The 18336-nt window shown below is 37.1% G+C and overlaps 1 protein-coding gene across 6 annotated transcripts in view; it reads left to right on the forward strand.

Moving 5' to 3' along the window:
• The window catches only part of LOC129726719 (calcitonin gene-related peptide type 1 receptor), a 284829-nt gene that overhangs the window by 33873 nt on the left and 232620 nt on the right, over positions 1-18336 (forward strand). The gene's annotated exons all lie outside the window — the stretch shown is intronic.

Raw genomic sequence — 18336 nt, forward strand, 5'->3', positions numbered from 1 at the left:
ATCTCAGCCTACTACACAATGCTACGAAAGCTAAGGAAGTTGTATTCACGTTAACGTCTCTCCACTCCTGTCACTTCCTCGTAAAGTGAACCTTTTTATACCGAAAATCATATCGCGTATCTATATGTAGAAAATACGACCTCATGGAAGGTATCGACGCGAAGTCTCTAGATAATCGCTCTCCCGGATATCCGGCTTTATGCTTAATAGATCGAAACGAGGTTCGTCCATTCTTAAAATTATTGATGATTTTTTAATTTCAGACCGATTCAAAGCAAAAAGACTATGCAGAAGGCTATTGGAACCGCGCACGTGTGTGTTGCATATCTTGGTGAAATGCAAAATACTATATTACACGATGTGGACGATTTAAACCAAAATATCATACGGTTGGAGCCACTCACAAATGTTAAACCACACACACAAAAATATCGAAAGATATATCATTTATGGAACCGAGTTAAATCAATAGCAATAAGAATGTTGTTGGGGCCACGCAGGAGTTTGTGTAAATTTCGAAGGTGTGTTAAATTCTACGATTTTAAACCGGTTTAAACCAACAGTAGAGATACTGATGGGCTTACACATACGTGAGCGTGCTTTGTATCTTAAAATATACAATTTCTATATATCACTTGGACGAGTCTGGTAATATGATGAGTTGGCAGTGGCAGTGTTCCATGCATTCAAAGCTCAAAAATTAGAAAAAGAAATGCAATTATGCATATTTAACAAAGTAGTTACCATATGAACAAAATTTATTTACAAAAAGCCAAACCAAACAAAATCCGAATAGTTGACATGAACTAGTGTCATGTTTTCTTACAAATTCCAACAATTACAATTACTTACAATTGAAAATATTTAACAATATTTGTCCAAAAGCTAGAGAAATCATGAATTGCAAAAAAGGTAATGAATATATATCTCTTAATCCCGCGCGCGACAAACAAATGTTTGATTATATAGTTGTTGACAGCTTCTTGCATCGTAATTATATAAGTATAATTTGCATGGTATAAATTAAATGAAAATTGAAGAGAAATTTCCCAGTTTCATTTTACTGATGTTGTTTACTTTACGCTATATAATAAATTTTTAAATTTAAAATATAGAATGTGCAAAGCATAATTACAAGAGTTACGAGAAAAAAAAATGCACTTTAGATTCATTAGCCTGTGCTCGCTGACTTCAACATATATTCTTACTCCGACTCAGTTCTAAATCATAAAACCTCTTCTCCGCTACCACTGTAGCTATAGCTATAGCTATAGCAGCCAGGAACAATTTCGCTTGGTGAAACCATTTCTCCATAAACTTCTAGCTCGCCAAAACCAAAAATTGAGCAGCGATAACTAGTCAAAAATGTGATACTTAAAGCGCCGAATTATTCTATTTCTCACTATTGGAAAAAACAAGGATTTTTGAAGTAGAATACTTCTCTCAGGAAGTTCGGCTACATAGGGATGTGAAATGAAAATCTAAAACCGAAAAAGGTGAAAAATATGTCCAATTCCAAATGCTAATAAATCGGATAGTATTCGATGGATTTCCTTCGTTCTTGCAGCAATAGATTGGAAAATCTTCTAAGATTCTTCCCAAAATAAGATAATTGTAATTTTATCATTCACACTATTGTACTATTGCAAATAGTCAAGCCTTGTCAAAACGACAAATTCGACCTCTGATTGGTCGTTATATGCTTGCTTCCCAAGCACGGTCGACAGAATCATATACCTTGCAATTGAAAACATGCTATTTGGCCTATATAAGAGCCTGTTTCAGCCGGAGCCGCTCATAATAGTTCTAGACAGCGACAACAGCAGTCGTCCTTCCTTAGCAGCAGCACAAGCCCTGTGGTTGGTCACCACGTCTCAGGAGCAGCGCGGGTTTTCTCAGCGTGTGTCGCCAGACAGCCATCATTCCCCCCGTGTTGGGGCAGCATGAAGATTGCCATCAGGAAATCCAATTTTGAATATCAAAATGCCTTTTTCAAGGTAAATAAACAAGTCATTGAAAGTTAATAATTTTTGTCAACGCAAGCAAGCATTCTGTGTTGCATCCTAGCAATTTAAACCTGTCGCACTCGTCGAATTTACTCAAAGGTTGTAGTTAGCAACCGATTTTGAACCGCAAAATGCTTTTTTCAAGGCAAATAAAAATATAATTGAAGGTTAATAATTTTCTGGCATCAACACAAGCATTCTGTGCGGGATGCAATCAAATTCTGTTGTAGTTGTCTAATTTTTACTTGAGCTAACCCCCCACCGTTGGGGCAGCGCAAAGGCTGTGATCAGCATAACCGATTTTTAATAATAAACTGCCCTGTTAGAACGCATTCACAAAACCAGTTAGTTCGACTATGCAGAGCTAATATGAAGTCGATTCAATCAATCAGCATAAACAGAATTTCGTCGTCTCCCAGCTGCCAAGTTGCAACATGATGCAACACGCAACAGCGAGTAAACGGAATCGCTTGATGTTACAAGCCGCAATACGGTTAGGGATAAATCGTTGCGTGTGTGAGAGCATGGTGTTTATTCGCTGGATACAAAAATCAAATGCGAATTGTGGAACAATTCGTCTGAAGAACATTACAAAATGGTAAAACTGAACAGAGAGGCGTGGCCTATTTCGTAGCACCCTTCGACTATAAAAGAGTGTTTCTGGGCAAACTAGCTACATTCATCAGTCGGATGGTGAGCTGGATGGACCGTCCACAACGTTGACAGCAGATATCAGCACTCAGCAGTAACAGAGGATAGCAGCGGGTTGCGCCTGTGGCTGCCTTCAAATTAAACAAATCACTTGTCCTGTGGTTGGTCACCACGTCTCAGGCCTCTGCCAGGCTGACTTTCGTACGATAGCGGCGGTATTAGCGGTTGATGCATTTACCAACACTTACTCCAGTAAAGCCGTGTCTAATTTTCAATGTGAAAACACCTTTTTATTGTGTTGGTCGTGCGCATTAGACCTCTGCCAGGCTAAACGCGAAAAGCGGCGCGAACCGATTCGCCCGGCCGTAGGTTAATGTACAGTCGTAAGTATAGCTGTGTAAAAGTATTCTACTTCAACATTGCGTCCTGGCTTTGCACACAACCCTCCTGTGATTTTTATCCTTCAATTTTCAGCCAGACGCTGCAGATTAGGGTTTGCAATCCCGGGAACGATTTCCCGGGATTTAACTTTTCCCGGGATTCCCGGATCCCGGGACTAGAAATATTGATTTCCGGGATCCCGGGATTCCCGAGTTCCTCGAAAAACTTCGTAAGATTTAATATAATTCCTCATAAAATATTGCAAAAAAAAAACTAAATATCGTATCAAAACGCGAAACTTACGTTGTCAAAGTGTATCAATATTTGTCAAGGTGTAAATATTTGCTTGAAATGACGTTCAATATTTGCTTGTCGTGTAATATCAAATTATTTACTTAATTTTTTTGTTGAAAATATTTGCTGTCTTCTTCAGTAAACTAAAAATTAAGCAAATATTTACTTCGTCTAATGTCTTTTTCACTAGTTGGTTCACTACTAAGCGAGTTGTTGCCTGATTTTTTTCCTTTTTTATTGATAAAAAAGTTTGAAACCTGTAAATTGATAAAAAAAAATTAAAACCTGTAAATCAATGGGACCAGCAATAATTAAATTAATAAAACTCAGTCAGTGTTATCTGGCTCGTGACCGCGATTTCACATAAAAAAATCCTTTTTGCAGGTTAATTACGTAGGCATTCAAATGCTCTAAGACCTGCCTGCCTCCGCACTACGCTTTATCATCAGCAAACTGAAAGTAGTGGACACTCCAGGATCTTCACCAGCGGTGATTCAGCGAACTCAAGCAAAGTTTTACAAAAGGGAATTACATTATTTAGGCCTAACGGATAATTGTCAGCGGATCGGAAGCGATTGTTCGACGACATAAAAAACCCTGAAACCTACTTTTCTGCTAACATTTGAGACAAAAATCGATCATGAATTTCTAGTGTGAACTTGAATAAGTTTTGTTTTTAAACTCGTTTTCCATTCGAATTTATAATGAAAATGGGAACGATTGTTTGATACCTTTTATTAATAAAATTTAAAAATCTCATTTTTGCTTAGGTTTTCTTTCCATTCCCGGTTCCCGGGAATTGCCGGGAAAAGAGATTTTTTATTCCCGTTTCCCGGGATATCAATTCCCGGGAATATTGCAAACCCTACTGCAGATAGCTTAACGGCTCTTGCAACCTCTCGTTTGTAGTTTACAACACCTGCCTTAACCCTCTCCCGCTCGCGAGGTTTTTCATGATTTAAAAATACTTTCCGGGCCAATTTAGGCAAAATACTGTGCAGGGTAGTTGAAATCACTGTAAAACATTGTATTTTGAAGAAAAAAGCGAATTTTAAAATGGTGCCTCAGAGCACCTATGAGCACAGCAGGGACTTTTTTTTAAACACGAAAAAAAAATTTTTGTGATAGTTTTTGAAGTATTTATTCAAATACTATTGGAAATAATGAAAACAACGTAGTTTTCGAAAAAAAAACTTGACTTAGTCAGTCATGATGATGAAAGGACGAATTTTGAAGAGCTTGTCATATCCGAGTTCTCCTCTTTTCTTCATCTCTGAGTTGTCATGTACCTAGATTTTGGCTTGCAGCTTTCCCCAGAAATGGTAAGTTTTCGTTTTTGGTCCGCTTTCAATGCCTTTAGACCCACTTTCATTTCTTTCCTGGCCCGTTTTGCTGGTGTCTTTACTTCTGCCTCGTTTGTCTCGGAAAAACACTTAAGAAGTTCATCTGGTAATGGATGTATCGCAAACATAGCGACTTCATCTTCAATGTCGCTTCCCATCTCATCAGCTTCTGATTCATCCCCTTCTAGAATCACCACGTAGTGAGAAGAACGGCCAGCTAAAATATGAAATCACATATATAGTTTATTCAAGGTCATCGGTTTTTTTTGTTTCCTGTATGCCCAGTGGTGCTCTGAGGCACCATTTAAAAACTTATGGAAGAAGTGAACAAGAACAAAAACTGTTAATTTTATGGACCGTAACACTCAATGAACAATAGATCTACGTAAAAGTTATTTTTATTATAAAAACGAATAACGAATGTTATATAAAAACAGTTGCGAAAAACCCACATTATTTTTTTATCGTAAAATTCGAACTTTCTTCTGTAGTTTTCTTGATAACAGTTCAAACATTGAATCAAGCTGACATTTGATATGCCAAGTTGAAAGTACATTAGAAATGCAAGATTTTGTAGAAAAAAAGAATTCAAAATAATTTATTTTTTGTCGAGGTATGGTCATTACAATTCTTGGTGCTCTAGAGTCACCATGAGCGGGAAAGGGTTTAACAATGATTAAGAAAACAATGGATAGATCATTAAATTGCCGCTGCGTTCATATACAAAATGAAACTTATATCAATATACAAACCATTCGATCAGTTTTTTAAAAATCGATCTTATTTGTATCGATTTAATGTATCGAATGAAAAATAATATATGAATACCGTGCTGGATCGAAATCCGTACACCTAAAGCAGGAATTAGACGGAGCAAATATTTGCTATTTTTGGTACGATTTTTATTTGCACAAAATAAAATCTGTATTGAAAAATTGCAAATATTTGCTTCGTCTAATACCTGCTTAAGCACATGATAATTTTCGACGGTCAATATAAATCCAGAAATTATATTGCTTTAAACTGACATGGTTATTTATAGGTCTACTTTTATTTTATCAATATTTTTAAGCAAAATGATTCAAATCACTCTGAAACTCGAAAAAATCATGCTTGAATAGAACATGTTTTGAATCGAAATCCGTACGTAGTTTTTCGTCTGAATCGAAATTCGCACGCACGCTATATAGACTAAACCGAAGTAAGCACAGCAATGAAACGAGATCCGTATGGATATAGAAGTACAAAAATGAATTTTATTGTTCAATTTATCCTTAAATTTACGAATAAATATATTTTGAGGGTCAATTGGTTCCGAAAGTTTCACACGGCTTTCTAATTTTTCATATCAGCTGAAATAGTGCAATTTTCTGTGCAAAACGTGATTTACATGGGCGAACTGTCATCTAAGACATTTCGATCAGTTTTTGACGTTGACTAACGTCTATATCGAAGTTAGGCCCCTGAATTTAAAAATCTAGTAATTCAACCAGGGAAAACCAGAGAAAAGTGGTCAGGTTTGAGCGCTTATTTTGCAGTCATCTATAATCAGGTTTTCGAGGTTTTGGCATCAATCGATCAGAAATTCTTTTACGGTTAAATTTATGTAACAAAAACGAACTATTGTTTGAGATACACTATTGAAAAATTGGTAATTAATATCGATTGTCTAAATCATACCGCGCAGCCAATCACTACCTCTCTTCCCAAGCACAGTCGACACTAACGGATACAATCGATTGACTTTGTTGTTATTGTTGTTGTCACTTTCTGTTTCCGATGTTTATGCTGCTGCTAGCGGAAAAAACCTTGCAAATATGCATCTTTTTGTTGGTGTTAATATTACGACAGCGGCCGGCGCCCCATCATTCTGATTCCAAAACCGCACCAGTGACATGCGGACGCTAGGTGATAGCAGCTGAAAGGAGGAAATACAAAATAGTACCGGTCATCTCGTGCCGGTTTCACCCGTTATGCTGGTGGCTTTAGTAGTAAATGGCTACTGCAAAACACTTAAATGGCTGGAATTCTGGACGGACTAACCAGGAAACTATAATCGGCAACTGGCACCTTTTGGTGCCTCGAAATTTTGTTACAGAAGTTTTGTAAAAGAAGCGTTGCAATTCCCTCTACTATTTGCTTTAATGGATTTTTTTTTTATAAGAATACGGTAGTCAACGTCATGCGGTCGTGTCTTGAATACCACCCTCTTCGTCAGATAAATAGAAAGAGGGATGGGCTACATAGATGATGGAATGGTAGAGACAAATGTTTCTTGAAAGCTGCGCCGGCCGCTGTCATAATATTAACACCAACACAAACATGCATTTTTGCAAGGTTATTTCCGCTAGCAGCAGCATTTGGTAAAACAGAAAATTCAATTTGCCGCTTCTGTAACAAAATTTAGAGGCACCAAAAGGTGCTAGTGATTGGCTGCGCGGTATGATTTAGACAATCGATATTGATTACCAATTTTTCAATAGTGTATCTCAAACAATAGTTTGTTTTTGTTACATAAATTAAACCGTAAAAGAATTTCTGATCGATTGATGCCAAAACCTCGAAAACCTGATTATAGATGACTGCAAAATAAGCGCTCAAAACCTGACCACTTTTCTCTGGTTTTCCCTGGTTGAATTACTAGATTTTCAAATTCAGGGGCCTAACTTCGATATAGACGTTAGTCAACGTCGAAATCATGCTTGAATAGAACATGTTTTGAATCGAAATCCGTACGTAGTTTTTCGTCTGAATCGAAATTCGCACGCACGCTATATAGACTAAATCGAAGTAAGCACAGCAATGAAACGAGATCGGTATGGATATAGAAGTAAAAAAATGAATTTTATTGTTCAATTTATCCTTAAATTTACGAATAAATATATTTTGAGGGTCAATTGGTTCGGATGTTTCACACGGCTTTCTAATTTTTCATATCAGCTGAAATAGTGCAATTTTCTGTGCAAAACGTGATTTACATGGGCGAACTGTCATCTAAGACATTTCGATCAGTTTTTTATTCTTCGTTTAAAAATCGAAGAAAAACTATACACTTTTCTAAAAACCACGTTTTGCTCAGAAAATGCGGCTTTATAAAATAATATATAAAAACTGGTATAGCCTTAGATCCCAAGGGAATGATTCGGCCAAAGAAAACATACAATTTTTCTCAACAACCAGCTACAAGGTGCTTTCTTCCAGGCCCAGATTCTAGAGGGGGGGTTGGGGCTCAAATGCCCCGGGCCCCCGATGCCGATGCATAGCACCCACTTTATGATCCTATCTTTCTCTCCAGGAGTGAAGGTTGGTGGAGCTTTCTTTGATTGAGATTCGTAGCGATTCGTTACGGCATCCCTTATCGTAGTCACCAGAACGCCGGAACCTCTCGAAGCTTCCCGATACGACTTCGAAATTGTTTGTTGTATATTTATGATGGTTTTCTTCCATAATATGCTGAAAACAAGAGTGAAAGTTCAACAATATATGCTTGATACACACACTGTACGGATTTTGATTCAAGCGATTAACAAGGATCAAAATCCGTACGGCAAAGTTTTTGATGAATAAATACAATTTACACTATTCACCAGAGAATATGCAACTGGAAAATAACATAGACTTACCTTTTCAATCGAATTCAAAAAGATTTACAGAGTAAAACACTTATATCCCACTTGAAAAAGGGTTTTTATCTGAAGAATGTTTAATCTCCCAGTTGGTCTCGAGGTACGATGCTGGCCTAACAAGCCAGTCGTCGTTTGTTCGAGTCCCGGCTCGGGAGAGACTGTTAGTGTCAGTAGGATCGTAGCGCTAGCCCCGCAATTGTCCTGTACACTTAACAGTCGGCTGCGAAGTCTGTGTATAGTAAAACAGAAGGTCAAATTCCGATACGGAATGTAGCACCCAAGGCTTTGCTGAAGAATGTTTCCTTAGTAAATTCTCTAACAATGCGACGAAATGACAACTGAAACCGATACACGATTGATTTTTTATTTTTAATATTTTTATTTCATGGCCTACTTGCGCATAGTTTTATTTAACAGAAGGCCAATAGTTCAACGGACATGTTCTTGTAACTATCATATGAAATTACATTTTTATAATACCTAAAATTGAAGAAAAACAGGTGTACGGACTTCGATACTGTACGGGTTTCTATCCAGTACGGTATAGTGTATACGGTCCTGTATTCCATGCGACGTTACCTTTGCGAACACAAACATTAATGCATATATTGTTCACTAGAACCTTCGTTCAGAGTAGAATATGTTTATGATAAAAATAAATATGAAAATATGTACTTATCTTTGAAACGAGTTTCATTAGCTTGCAGAACCGTTTCGATGAATGTTACAACTAGAGTTGAAAACAATTTTTCTGGCGTATAGTAACACATCTACAATGCTAGCCGTGACTCGGGAGCTTCTCGTACTTATATATGTTCACACACACTGACAGTGCAGCAATTGTTTGAATGAAAACGCTGGAGCAAGTGCCGCAAAAGTGAACACTTTTCGCTTTGAAAATCGCACTTCCTAGTACATTTTCCACTCAACTTCATATGTATGACAATACACATCCATCACGTAGTAAACCACTCTACGTTTCTTTAACGGAGACATTTCTTTTCTTCTAGATAAAAGCTAATTTCATTGTCAAAATGGTTGATTGTCGCGCTCCTGCTCTCGCACAAACAAGCATAGTCGAACCATCGCCAAGCCAACGAGCGAAAACAAAAAATGACTCTGCGAGCCGAGAAGGCAAAACATTGAAATCCCAATTTCCACTTCTAAGTTCACTTCCTTTGGTTGAATTTCATACTTTTCACACGCGGCGCAAAAAAAATGAATAACTTCTACATATACTCATCAATTTTTTCATAAAAAAAAAAAAAAAAACAACCGAAAATCAGCAATTAACGTAACGATTCATAAGCACGATGCAACCGTTCATTATAGTGTTGCCAACCTCGAAAATCTAAGAACGGATAAGGGGGAAAACATGTTCCCTTTCAAATGCTCATAAGTCGGTTAGTTTTCAATGGGCTTCCTTCGTTCTTGCAGCAATCAATTGAAAAATCATCTATGCATTCGCATAAATGCAGAAAATTGTAATTTGATTTTCGAACTACTGAACTATTGAAAATTGTAAAGCCTTGCTGAAACGTATATATTGACTTCAAATTGATTGTTTAATGTTTGCTTTTCCTTGCAAGATCGACAGAATTATGCACCTAGTAAACCGGGAATGTAATATTTGGGCTAAATAAGAGCCTGCTTCTGCTTAAACCGATCATGTTAGTAGTGGATGGTGACTATAGTGGTCTTAGCTATGCAGCAGCAGATAATATTTGCAACAATAAAATGGACTTTTTCAGGATGGTGATCAAGAACTAAGACTGATAATTGAGTTTGATCAATTTTACATTATATTAGCTCAAAGCTGTTACGGTCAAAAATTGGTCAATTTCATTGGCCGTATGATTTCAATTGTGTACCAAAAACACCTGAACACCCCTGAATTGGGTTGTTTAGCTGTATCAGTTTTTCATATTATCTAGAAGAGCTGCATTTTCTAAGCAAAACGTGATTTTCGAAAAATTTCTATCATTGTCCTTCAATTTTTAAATCACAAATTAAAACTTCTCGAAATCCGCTCGAAATCGCTACAATGACAGTTTGCCTGTATAGCAACTGTCATTGTAGCGATTTGGAGCGACTTTTATTTACTTATTTATTTATTTATTTATTTATTTATTTATTTATTTATTTATTTATTTATTTATTTATTTATTTATTTGTTTATTCATTTATTTATTTATTTATTTATTTATTTATTTATTTATTCTCTTAAATTCATCCGACACAGGGTCTTAATGAATTGGTGGCTGGGAAAAGCCGCCTTGAAAAAGCGGTAGCGGATTTCAAGGCGGCATAAAAACCCAGAATCTTGATAACGGGAAAATTACAAATCATAGATGCCAGTTATGATGTTATGTGCAAGTTTAACAATGATGTCTTTCCGTCGCCGTTCTAATGGTGCTTTACCAACCAGCGCACAGAGATCCTCATATGGCAGAAGCATGTCAAAGTTTCTCCAAGGCAGGTTGCGGCAAATCCTTCGGTCGAAAAGCTTTTGTACACGTTCAATGTGTCACACAAGGCACAGGCAGACTCCAAAATGGAGCGTACCAGTGAACAATAGAGGGTTCTCATGGTACCAGGATCATCAAATCCCTTACCAATTCTCATAACTAGGCCAAGCTGTCGGTTGGCTTTATTGATAATCGAGGTATAATGTTGCCTAAACGTAAGTTTAGTGTCGAGTATAACACCAAGATCATTAACAACGTCGCAGCGCGTTAAGTTCATTCCAGCAATGCGGTAATCATAAAACAGTGGATGTTTTTTTCGGTTACAACTGATTCCGGAACACTTAGAGGAACTTATCGACATATAATTAAGATGACACCAATCAGCGAAAAGGTCAATTAGCTCTTGGAGTCTGGTGCAGTCGTCATGAGTTTGAATGAGCTTATAGATTTCAGTATCATCGGCGTACAATAGTCTCGTGTCTGGTAGTGCTGGGACTTTTAACCGGATATATTCGTGATCCGGTTATCCGAAGCTCGGATCACGGTGTGTGAACGAATGTTATTCGGATGTCCGGATATCCGGATACGGATAATCGAATAGTCGGATTTCCGGATATACTATCCGGATATCCGAATTTTTTTTCTGTCTTTTAGGCCCGTTCGAATGAAATGTAACGCGAAAAATGGCTTTTTCCACAATCCCTTAAAGCAAAGCCAAAAGCAAAGCCTTGGTGCTACATTCCGTATCGGAATTCGACCTTCTGTTTTACTATACACAGACTTCGCAGCCGACTGTTAAGTGTACAGGACAATTGCGGGGCTAGCGCTACGATCCTACTGACACTAACAGTCTCTCCCGAGTCGGGATTCGGACATACGACGACTGGCTTGTTAGGCCAGCATCGTACCTCGAGACCAGCTAGGGGCTCCGCAATCCCTTATCCCCTCGTAAATAATTATTTGCATAATTCCCATTAAACTATGTTCGGATACAATATCCGGATATCCGGATATCCGACTATCTGAAAATCCGGATATCCTGTCGGATAATATCCGGATATCCGGTTGATCCGGATTTTGGATATTTGTCGGATATCCGAGGTCGGATATCCGGATATTTTAATCCGAATAGTCCCAGCACTAGTGTCTGGAGGCAATAGTCGTATAATATCATTTATAAATAGGGAAAATAGCAGAGGTCCAAAAATGTTGCCTTGGGGCACTCCGGAGTTGCTACAGAACCAGCTAGATTGCGACGTGCCCAGTTTAACGGCAGTTTTGCGACCACGAAGATACGAACTAATCCATGCAACCATCTCAGTTGAAGCACCTAATTTATCGCATTTAGCGCATGATATTCCGTAAGTTTTTTAGGTCCGTATAAACCAACTTCAAAATTTTGATCCATATTTCGTAAGCAAAATGATGTGAATTCCAGAAGGTTAGTCGTCACGGATCTGCCAGGGTAAAAACCATGCTGAGCAGTGGTTATGTAGTTTTTCGCGTGAAACATTGAATGAAAGTAAACTACGGCCTCCAAAACTTTCGAGCAAGCGCAGAGAGATTCAATCCTACGATAATGTTCCACATTGTGTTTATCGCCTTTTTTGGAAACCGGAAACATGTAGCATTCTCTCCAGCTGCGGGTGAATTGTTGACACTGCAGAGAAATGTTGAAAATGGATGCCAATGGAGACTTTAAAGCATCAAGGCAGTTTTTCAAGAAGACAGTTTTAGCTGACATATAAAAATATGAAATCCGTGAATAGCTAAAGAATCCAATTGAAAGATGTTTAGGTATAGTATCATGCCTTTTTGATTTCGACATTTGCTCTTCAGTTGTGAAATTGGCATCGAAGCGGACAAGTAACGTAACCAAAGTTTTGCTCACGCATCGTGAAAATCCGAACCACTCGCAAACCAAGTTGGCAACATTGTTGAATGTAGCCAAATCAAGCTTGATTGTCGACTTTCAAAAAGGTGGTGGTTCCGAATCGTGACGATAACAGACAACGTTCGCGTAGGCGGAAGGATGATGAATCTTACGTCGAGGCAGACTATAAACTGCTTCTTGGACAGAAATAATAAACGGCAACTGGAAGAGGAAAGGTGGCAGAGATTTTCAACCACATTAAGCTGTCGAATTTTGCTAAGGATATCTCGTGTAACCTAGCTAAGCAGCAGCAGGTTCTTGTAGTATGAAGAGGTTCCGTTCCGAGTTCCGAAAACATATGATCAACAAAATTGTTGGAGTAGATCTTACGCTTAAGGCTTGCCCAGAAATCCTCGATGGGACGCAGCTGGAAGACGTTGTGTTAGTTCGTCGACTTGGGCACCACATCGATATTAACTCACTTCATCTTCTCCAATGATTGCTTCGAGTAGTGGACCGATGCCAGATCCTGCCAGAACACCGCGTCTTCGTCTTTATGGTGTTTCCAATAAACGACGCAACTTTCGACAGGCACCGCGGTCTATAAATTTTCATGTCAACAGCCAGTCCTGAGTGAGAGAAGAGCGGCTCTGACATCCCCTTTTCGCTGATTGTCAGCCACAGCAGCAACTTTTTGGGAACTTGCTGTGTGAAATAAACTTCGCTTCAGAGCTCACTTCCTTCGTAGAGGAAGTAAAATACGAAGTGCCGTGCCAGTCGTTGCCGTTAGAGTTCGACTGATGGAGCTGTCAACTTTTCTCTGCTGACTCATGGGTTACTATGATTAATGCTGCAGGAGTAGTTTCGTCAAAGCGTGTGAATCCATGAAAAATTGGCAATTTTTGTCCTCTCTTGTTACTGCAAACATTAGCAGCAGCAGTGGTAGCGGACAGCAACAGCGGGTGTCCACAGTCGTGGTGATAGCGCCAGCTGCACTGCCGTGAGATGACAAAGTGACGTAAGTGCCACTTTCTCGAATATGAGTTTTTCATGCCAATTGGTTCATAATTCGAAGGCCTATCTTTTGGTATCTTCCTTTTCGTTGTTACTTATTCGTACGTTACATAAAATCAAAAAAAAACAAAGTGACGCTGGCACACATTTCCATACAAAAGTGACGAAGAATTCTTTCGTTTTTGGGCCGTACTGAAAAACTGATCACTTGGATCTACGTCACAATGTCATCTCACGGCAGTGTAGCGGTAGTAACAGCGTCAGCAGTAGATACGACACTTCTAGGTACATTGGCTGACACTTTTACCAATGTAAAGCTACCTTGATTTGACAACACTCAAACGTTTTGTGATGCCGGCAATCGGAATTTGGGGAACGTCTGATATTCAGTGTGAAAACAGTTTCCCACTGCGTTGTCAGAAGAATCCCTTATTTCCAATGTCGAGGATAGCACAGGGATTATGATGCTGATCGAAAATAAAATAAACAACTAACTGTCCTTTTTAGGACAACCAAACAAATTAATTGAAGATTTGATAATTTTCTCGGTTGGTGCCAGAATTGGAGCCTAAAGTTTTACACAGTTTTCTAATTTTAATGTATCAGGTAAAAGAGTGTTATTTTCTGAGCGAAACGCGATTTTTAAGAAATGTTTATCATTATCCTTCGATTTTTAAGTGAGAAATAAAAAATTACTCGAAATGCCTAAAATGACAGTTTGGCCATATAGCGTTCATGGGCGAACTGTCATTTAAGACTTTTCGAGCAGTTTTTTATTCTTCATTTAAAATTCGGAGGATAATGATAACAATTAACACAATTAACAATTCTTAAAAATCACGTTTTGCTAAAAAAAACACACCTTCTTCAAATGATATATAAAAACTTATATAGCTCTAGGACCCAATTAAAAGTTAAATATTGTTTTAATTTGTTCCATTCTTGTTCAGTATTCCCTTAATTTTAGGTGCAAATTGAAATTCGGTAGCATTTCAACTACGCTTTTACACAAACTTTTTAAAATGTTCAATACAAGTAATATAACAATCAACTTTATGTTATTCTACGCCAACTTTGCGGTAGTGGCTCTGCACATAATCCCTCTGATTTTTCCTCGAAACCTCTTTCATAAAGGATTATCGATGGATTATTTTCTGAATTTTCGATTTTTTTTTGACGTAGGACTACGTCTAACCGCACTATATTAAGATACATTCTGCGGAAACTGAAACCAAGATGTAACGTTGGAATGAAAGATTTTAAACGGTAATACTGATGTAACCACAGGACGGATCACAATAATAAATATGTCTTTGGATTGATAAAATGATGGACAATTTTGTGATTTTTCAGTTATTTTTATCACTTCATTGTTAAACAGTGAAAATTCCATAAAAGTTTCAAGATCGAGTTTTCACGAACAATGTACCAATCACATGCAAGCACGCCTGGCACAGACTTCATGAATAGACACCAACTTCCTGCTGTGTTTCCTGCATAGCAGTGGCAAAAAAAATTTGACAGAATCTCCCCGTCCCAATAGGTCAACTAATGTTTGCTTCCATGAGCCTAGACTATTTTGATGTCTTGAAGGTGAAGCTTTTTCGGAAAGTTCTTAACCACCTCCACTATCAGACAGTTTTACGTTCTGCTGTTAGAATGTTTTTAAAACTGATGTCTTGAAGGAAAACATGGTGGCACAGGTACCATGGCGGCAGTGCTGCACCGAGCAATGTATGAATAGAGCGCTGGTCACACGTCATCCAGCAGTGCAGAAGAACTCGATATTCATAAGTGTGCAGCCAAGCCAAAAGACTACATTGCCGCTGTCGACGCACAGTGAGGCGTGTTGGGTTAACGCGTAGGTGTCGTTTTGCGATCTGGAACACAATCGAATTGCCGTTTGAATTGTCTTCTTCTTCTTCTTGTTTCGTATAGTAGCAAATATCAGTATTCAATTATTCGGTCGCCGCAAAAACGCTGCACCACCGGGGATAACAAAATTTTGTACGGATCGGTAGAGGTAGAGCATCCAAATTTGGTCCATTGCACAGATAAAATTCGTTGTTCATTTTTTAACTCTACACTCTGCTTTTTTTCTCAGATTTATTAAAATAACTAAACATAGAGTATTTAACAGACAATAGAGAACCAAAATGCTTCATATAGATCTTGAAAAGGTATTTAAATGAGCTGTACTGATGAATTATATTCTGCTAGCGAAATGAATTTAGATCAATATAATAATCCTAGTTGCATCCCGATTTGGCGGTATAGAGGAAAACCAAATTCATTTTATCTTGATATAAGAGTTCCCACATTTGTATATGTATTTTTCGATTAATTTTTTTTTTACATTAGCATCTTCAAGATAATATTACTTTCCATAACCTTACTTGCAATTGAACAACACTATGCAAACATTATTTGCTGAGGCTATTGTTGTTTATCCTTCTAGCCCGGTTTATTTTTGAAGATAACAGACATATGACTTTCAAATATGGCATGTTCGTTGTTTTGTGGTATTTTGAAACTGATTCATTTTTTTCTGATTCTGTTTACTGATAAAATGTTTAAGTTTACCTGAATTGAATGTTAACATGTTTATAAAATTCTAGGTCAATTTGTAATTTTCAGTGAATACAGTCATACCTCGATATAAGGCAACCTCGATATAACGTAACTCGATATAACGTAACTTTGAAAATGTATTGAAATTGAAAATAAATGATGCAGCAACTGTTTCCGGGGTATAAATTGCTTCAAAAAAATGTTTGCAGTAAGTTTTAAAATTAATGAAACTAATGCGAAAATTGTCCTAAATGGGCATAAGAAAGGTTTAAAAATACTAATAGGTGATGGAAAGTAGGTTTTCACGCATCCTTCAGTAACAATTCACAGTCTTGCATCTATCAGAAAAAAAAATTTTTTTTGCTTGTTGAAATTTTCTCTAAATGGGCATAAGAAGGTTTAAAAATACTGATAGGTGATGAGAAATAGGTTTTCGCACATCTTTGAGTAACCGTCAACAGTCTTGCATCAATTAAAAAAAAATTTTTTTGCTCGTTGAAAATTGTCCTAATGGGCATAATAATGGTTTAAAAATACTGATAGGTGATAAGAAATAGGTTTTCACGCATCTTTGAGTAACCTGTGGGCATAGGAAAGGTTTAAAAATACTGATAGGTGATGGAAAATGGGTTTTCGCGCATATTTGAGTAACCATTAACATTCTTGCATAAATTTTAAAAAATTTTTTTTTTGCTTCGATATAACGTAACTCGATATAACGTAACGAAAATAAAAATAAAGTTGCCTTATATCGAGGTATGACTGTATACAGTTTCGTCTAAAAACTGTAATTCTTTACCGTTATTTCTCCCACGAACTTGTAACTTCAGAAATTTATTTATGTGACATCTTTACCACTTGACGATTTGTGAGTGAGCCATTTTTCACAAGACAAATGAATATAGAAGGAAGTTTAATTTCTAGTAAGTCGTATTCAATTTGCCATTTCGCGTATTGAAGAAAATTGATTATATTAATTGATAATACGGTCATTTCTCAGGAACCGTTTCAACGATTCCATCCGCTTCGGCAACATAAAGAACCAAAATACCTTTCTTTTGGAGGATTTTGAGCTTAAATTGGTTAAAAAATCAAGAAAACTAAAATATGTGATTAAACATAATCGCTCGTTCTTGGCACATGTGTGCCAAAATCGAACCGTGCCAAAAGTAAAACAATCTCAAATCAAACAGAACCTCAAAAGAAAATATAAAACTATTGTAGTCCTACGTCAACTATGCGGTCGTGTCTTGGATACCACCCTCCTACTTTTTTCAAAGATCTGCAATTTGATTTTTTTGCTCGAGTAGTAGTCTTATTATTTTCATTCTTCGTTGGAAGAATTTACCAATCTAATGTTTTTTTACATATAAATACTCAAATTATATTCTAAAACATATTACTATTAGCAAGAACAATTCAATTCATTGTAGAATTCTACATTCCGGTTGTGTTTAAAAATAAAGTCATGCTTCCAGATGTTTCGATCGGTCTTTTCAGACTCTTCCCGGTCCGATTTCGATCACTATAAATTATTATCTAGCATCTACGTTTGGATTTACTCAAGTTGTTTGAAAAACTTAGTGGCACAATCTTAACAAACGTTATGCAGAGCAATTTAGGAGGAAGAAAAAATGTCAATATAATATCGTAATATCGTTTCTTCTTTAACTTTGAAAAACAATTAAACAGCAATAATTTTAAATTTCTGCGCAATGACAACCAAGAAAACAATATTTTTTTCTTCTAGCGCAATAAAATTATTTTTCTAAACAATCGTTAGGGAAACAAAAATAACTCAATTATTGCACCAACGAATAAGGTTGAGCATCACCCCAGCATGTTGGCAACGCAAATTTCCCAGCAGAAATAAATCTTTTTCCTAAGGGAGATTTATTCTAAAACAAAGCGTTGTGCCCTTATCATCCATTTTTCATCATTATGAAATATGAATGACAAATTAGTCCTCATTATTTATCAACTTCAGCTGGCTGTTTCCTACTTCTTCCGTTATTTATTAAGGATCACACTGCAAACGCCCGTCAGTAATCAGAAACCATACTTTATTTTGGTTAGAAACATGAAGTGATTTTACTGTTTGATAGCGTA

This window comes from Wyeomyia smithii, chromosome 3 (assembly GCF_029784165.1).
Source record: "Wyeomyia smithii strain HCP4-BCI-WySm-NY-G18 chromosome 3, ASM2978416v1, whole genome shotgun sequence".
NCBI classification, from domain to species: Eukaryota; Metazoa; Arthropoda; class Insecta; order Diptera; family Culicidae; genus Wyeomyia; species Wyeomyia smithii.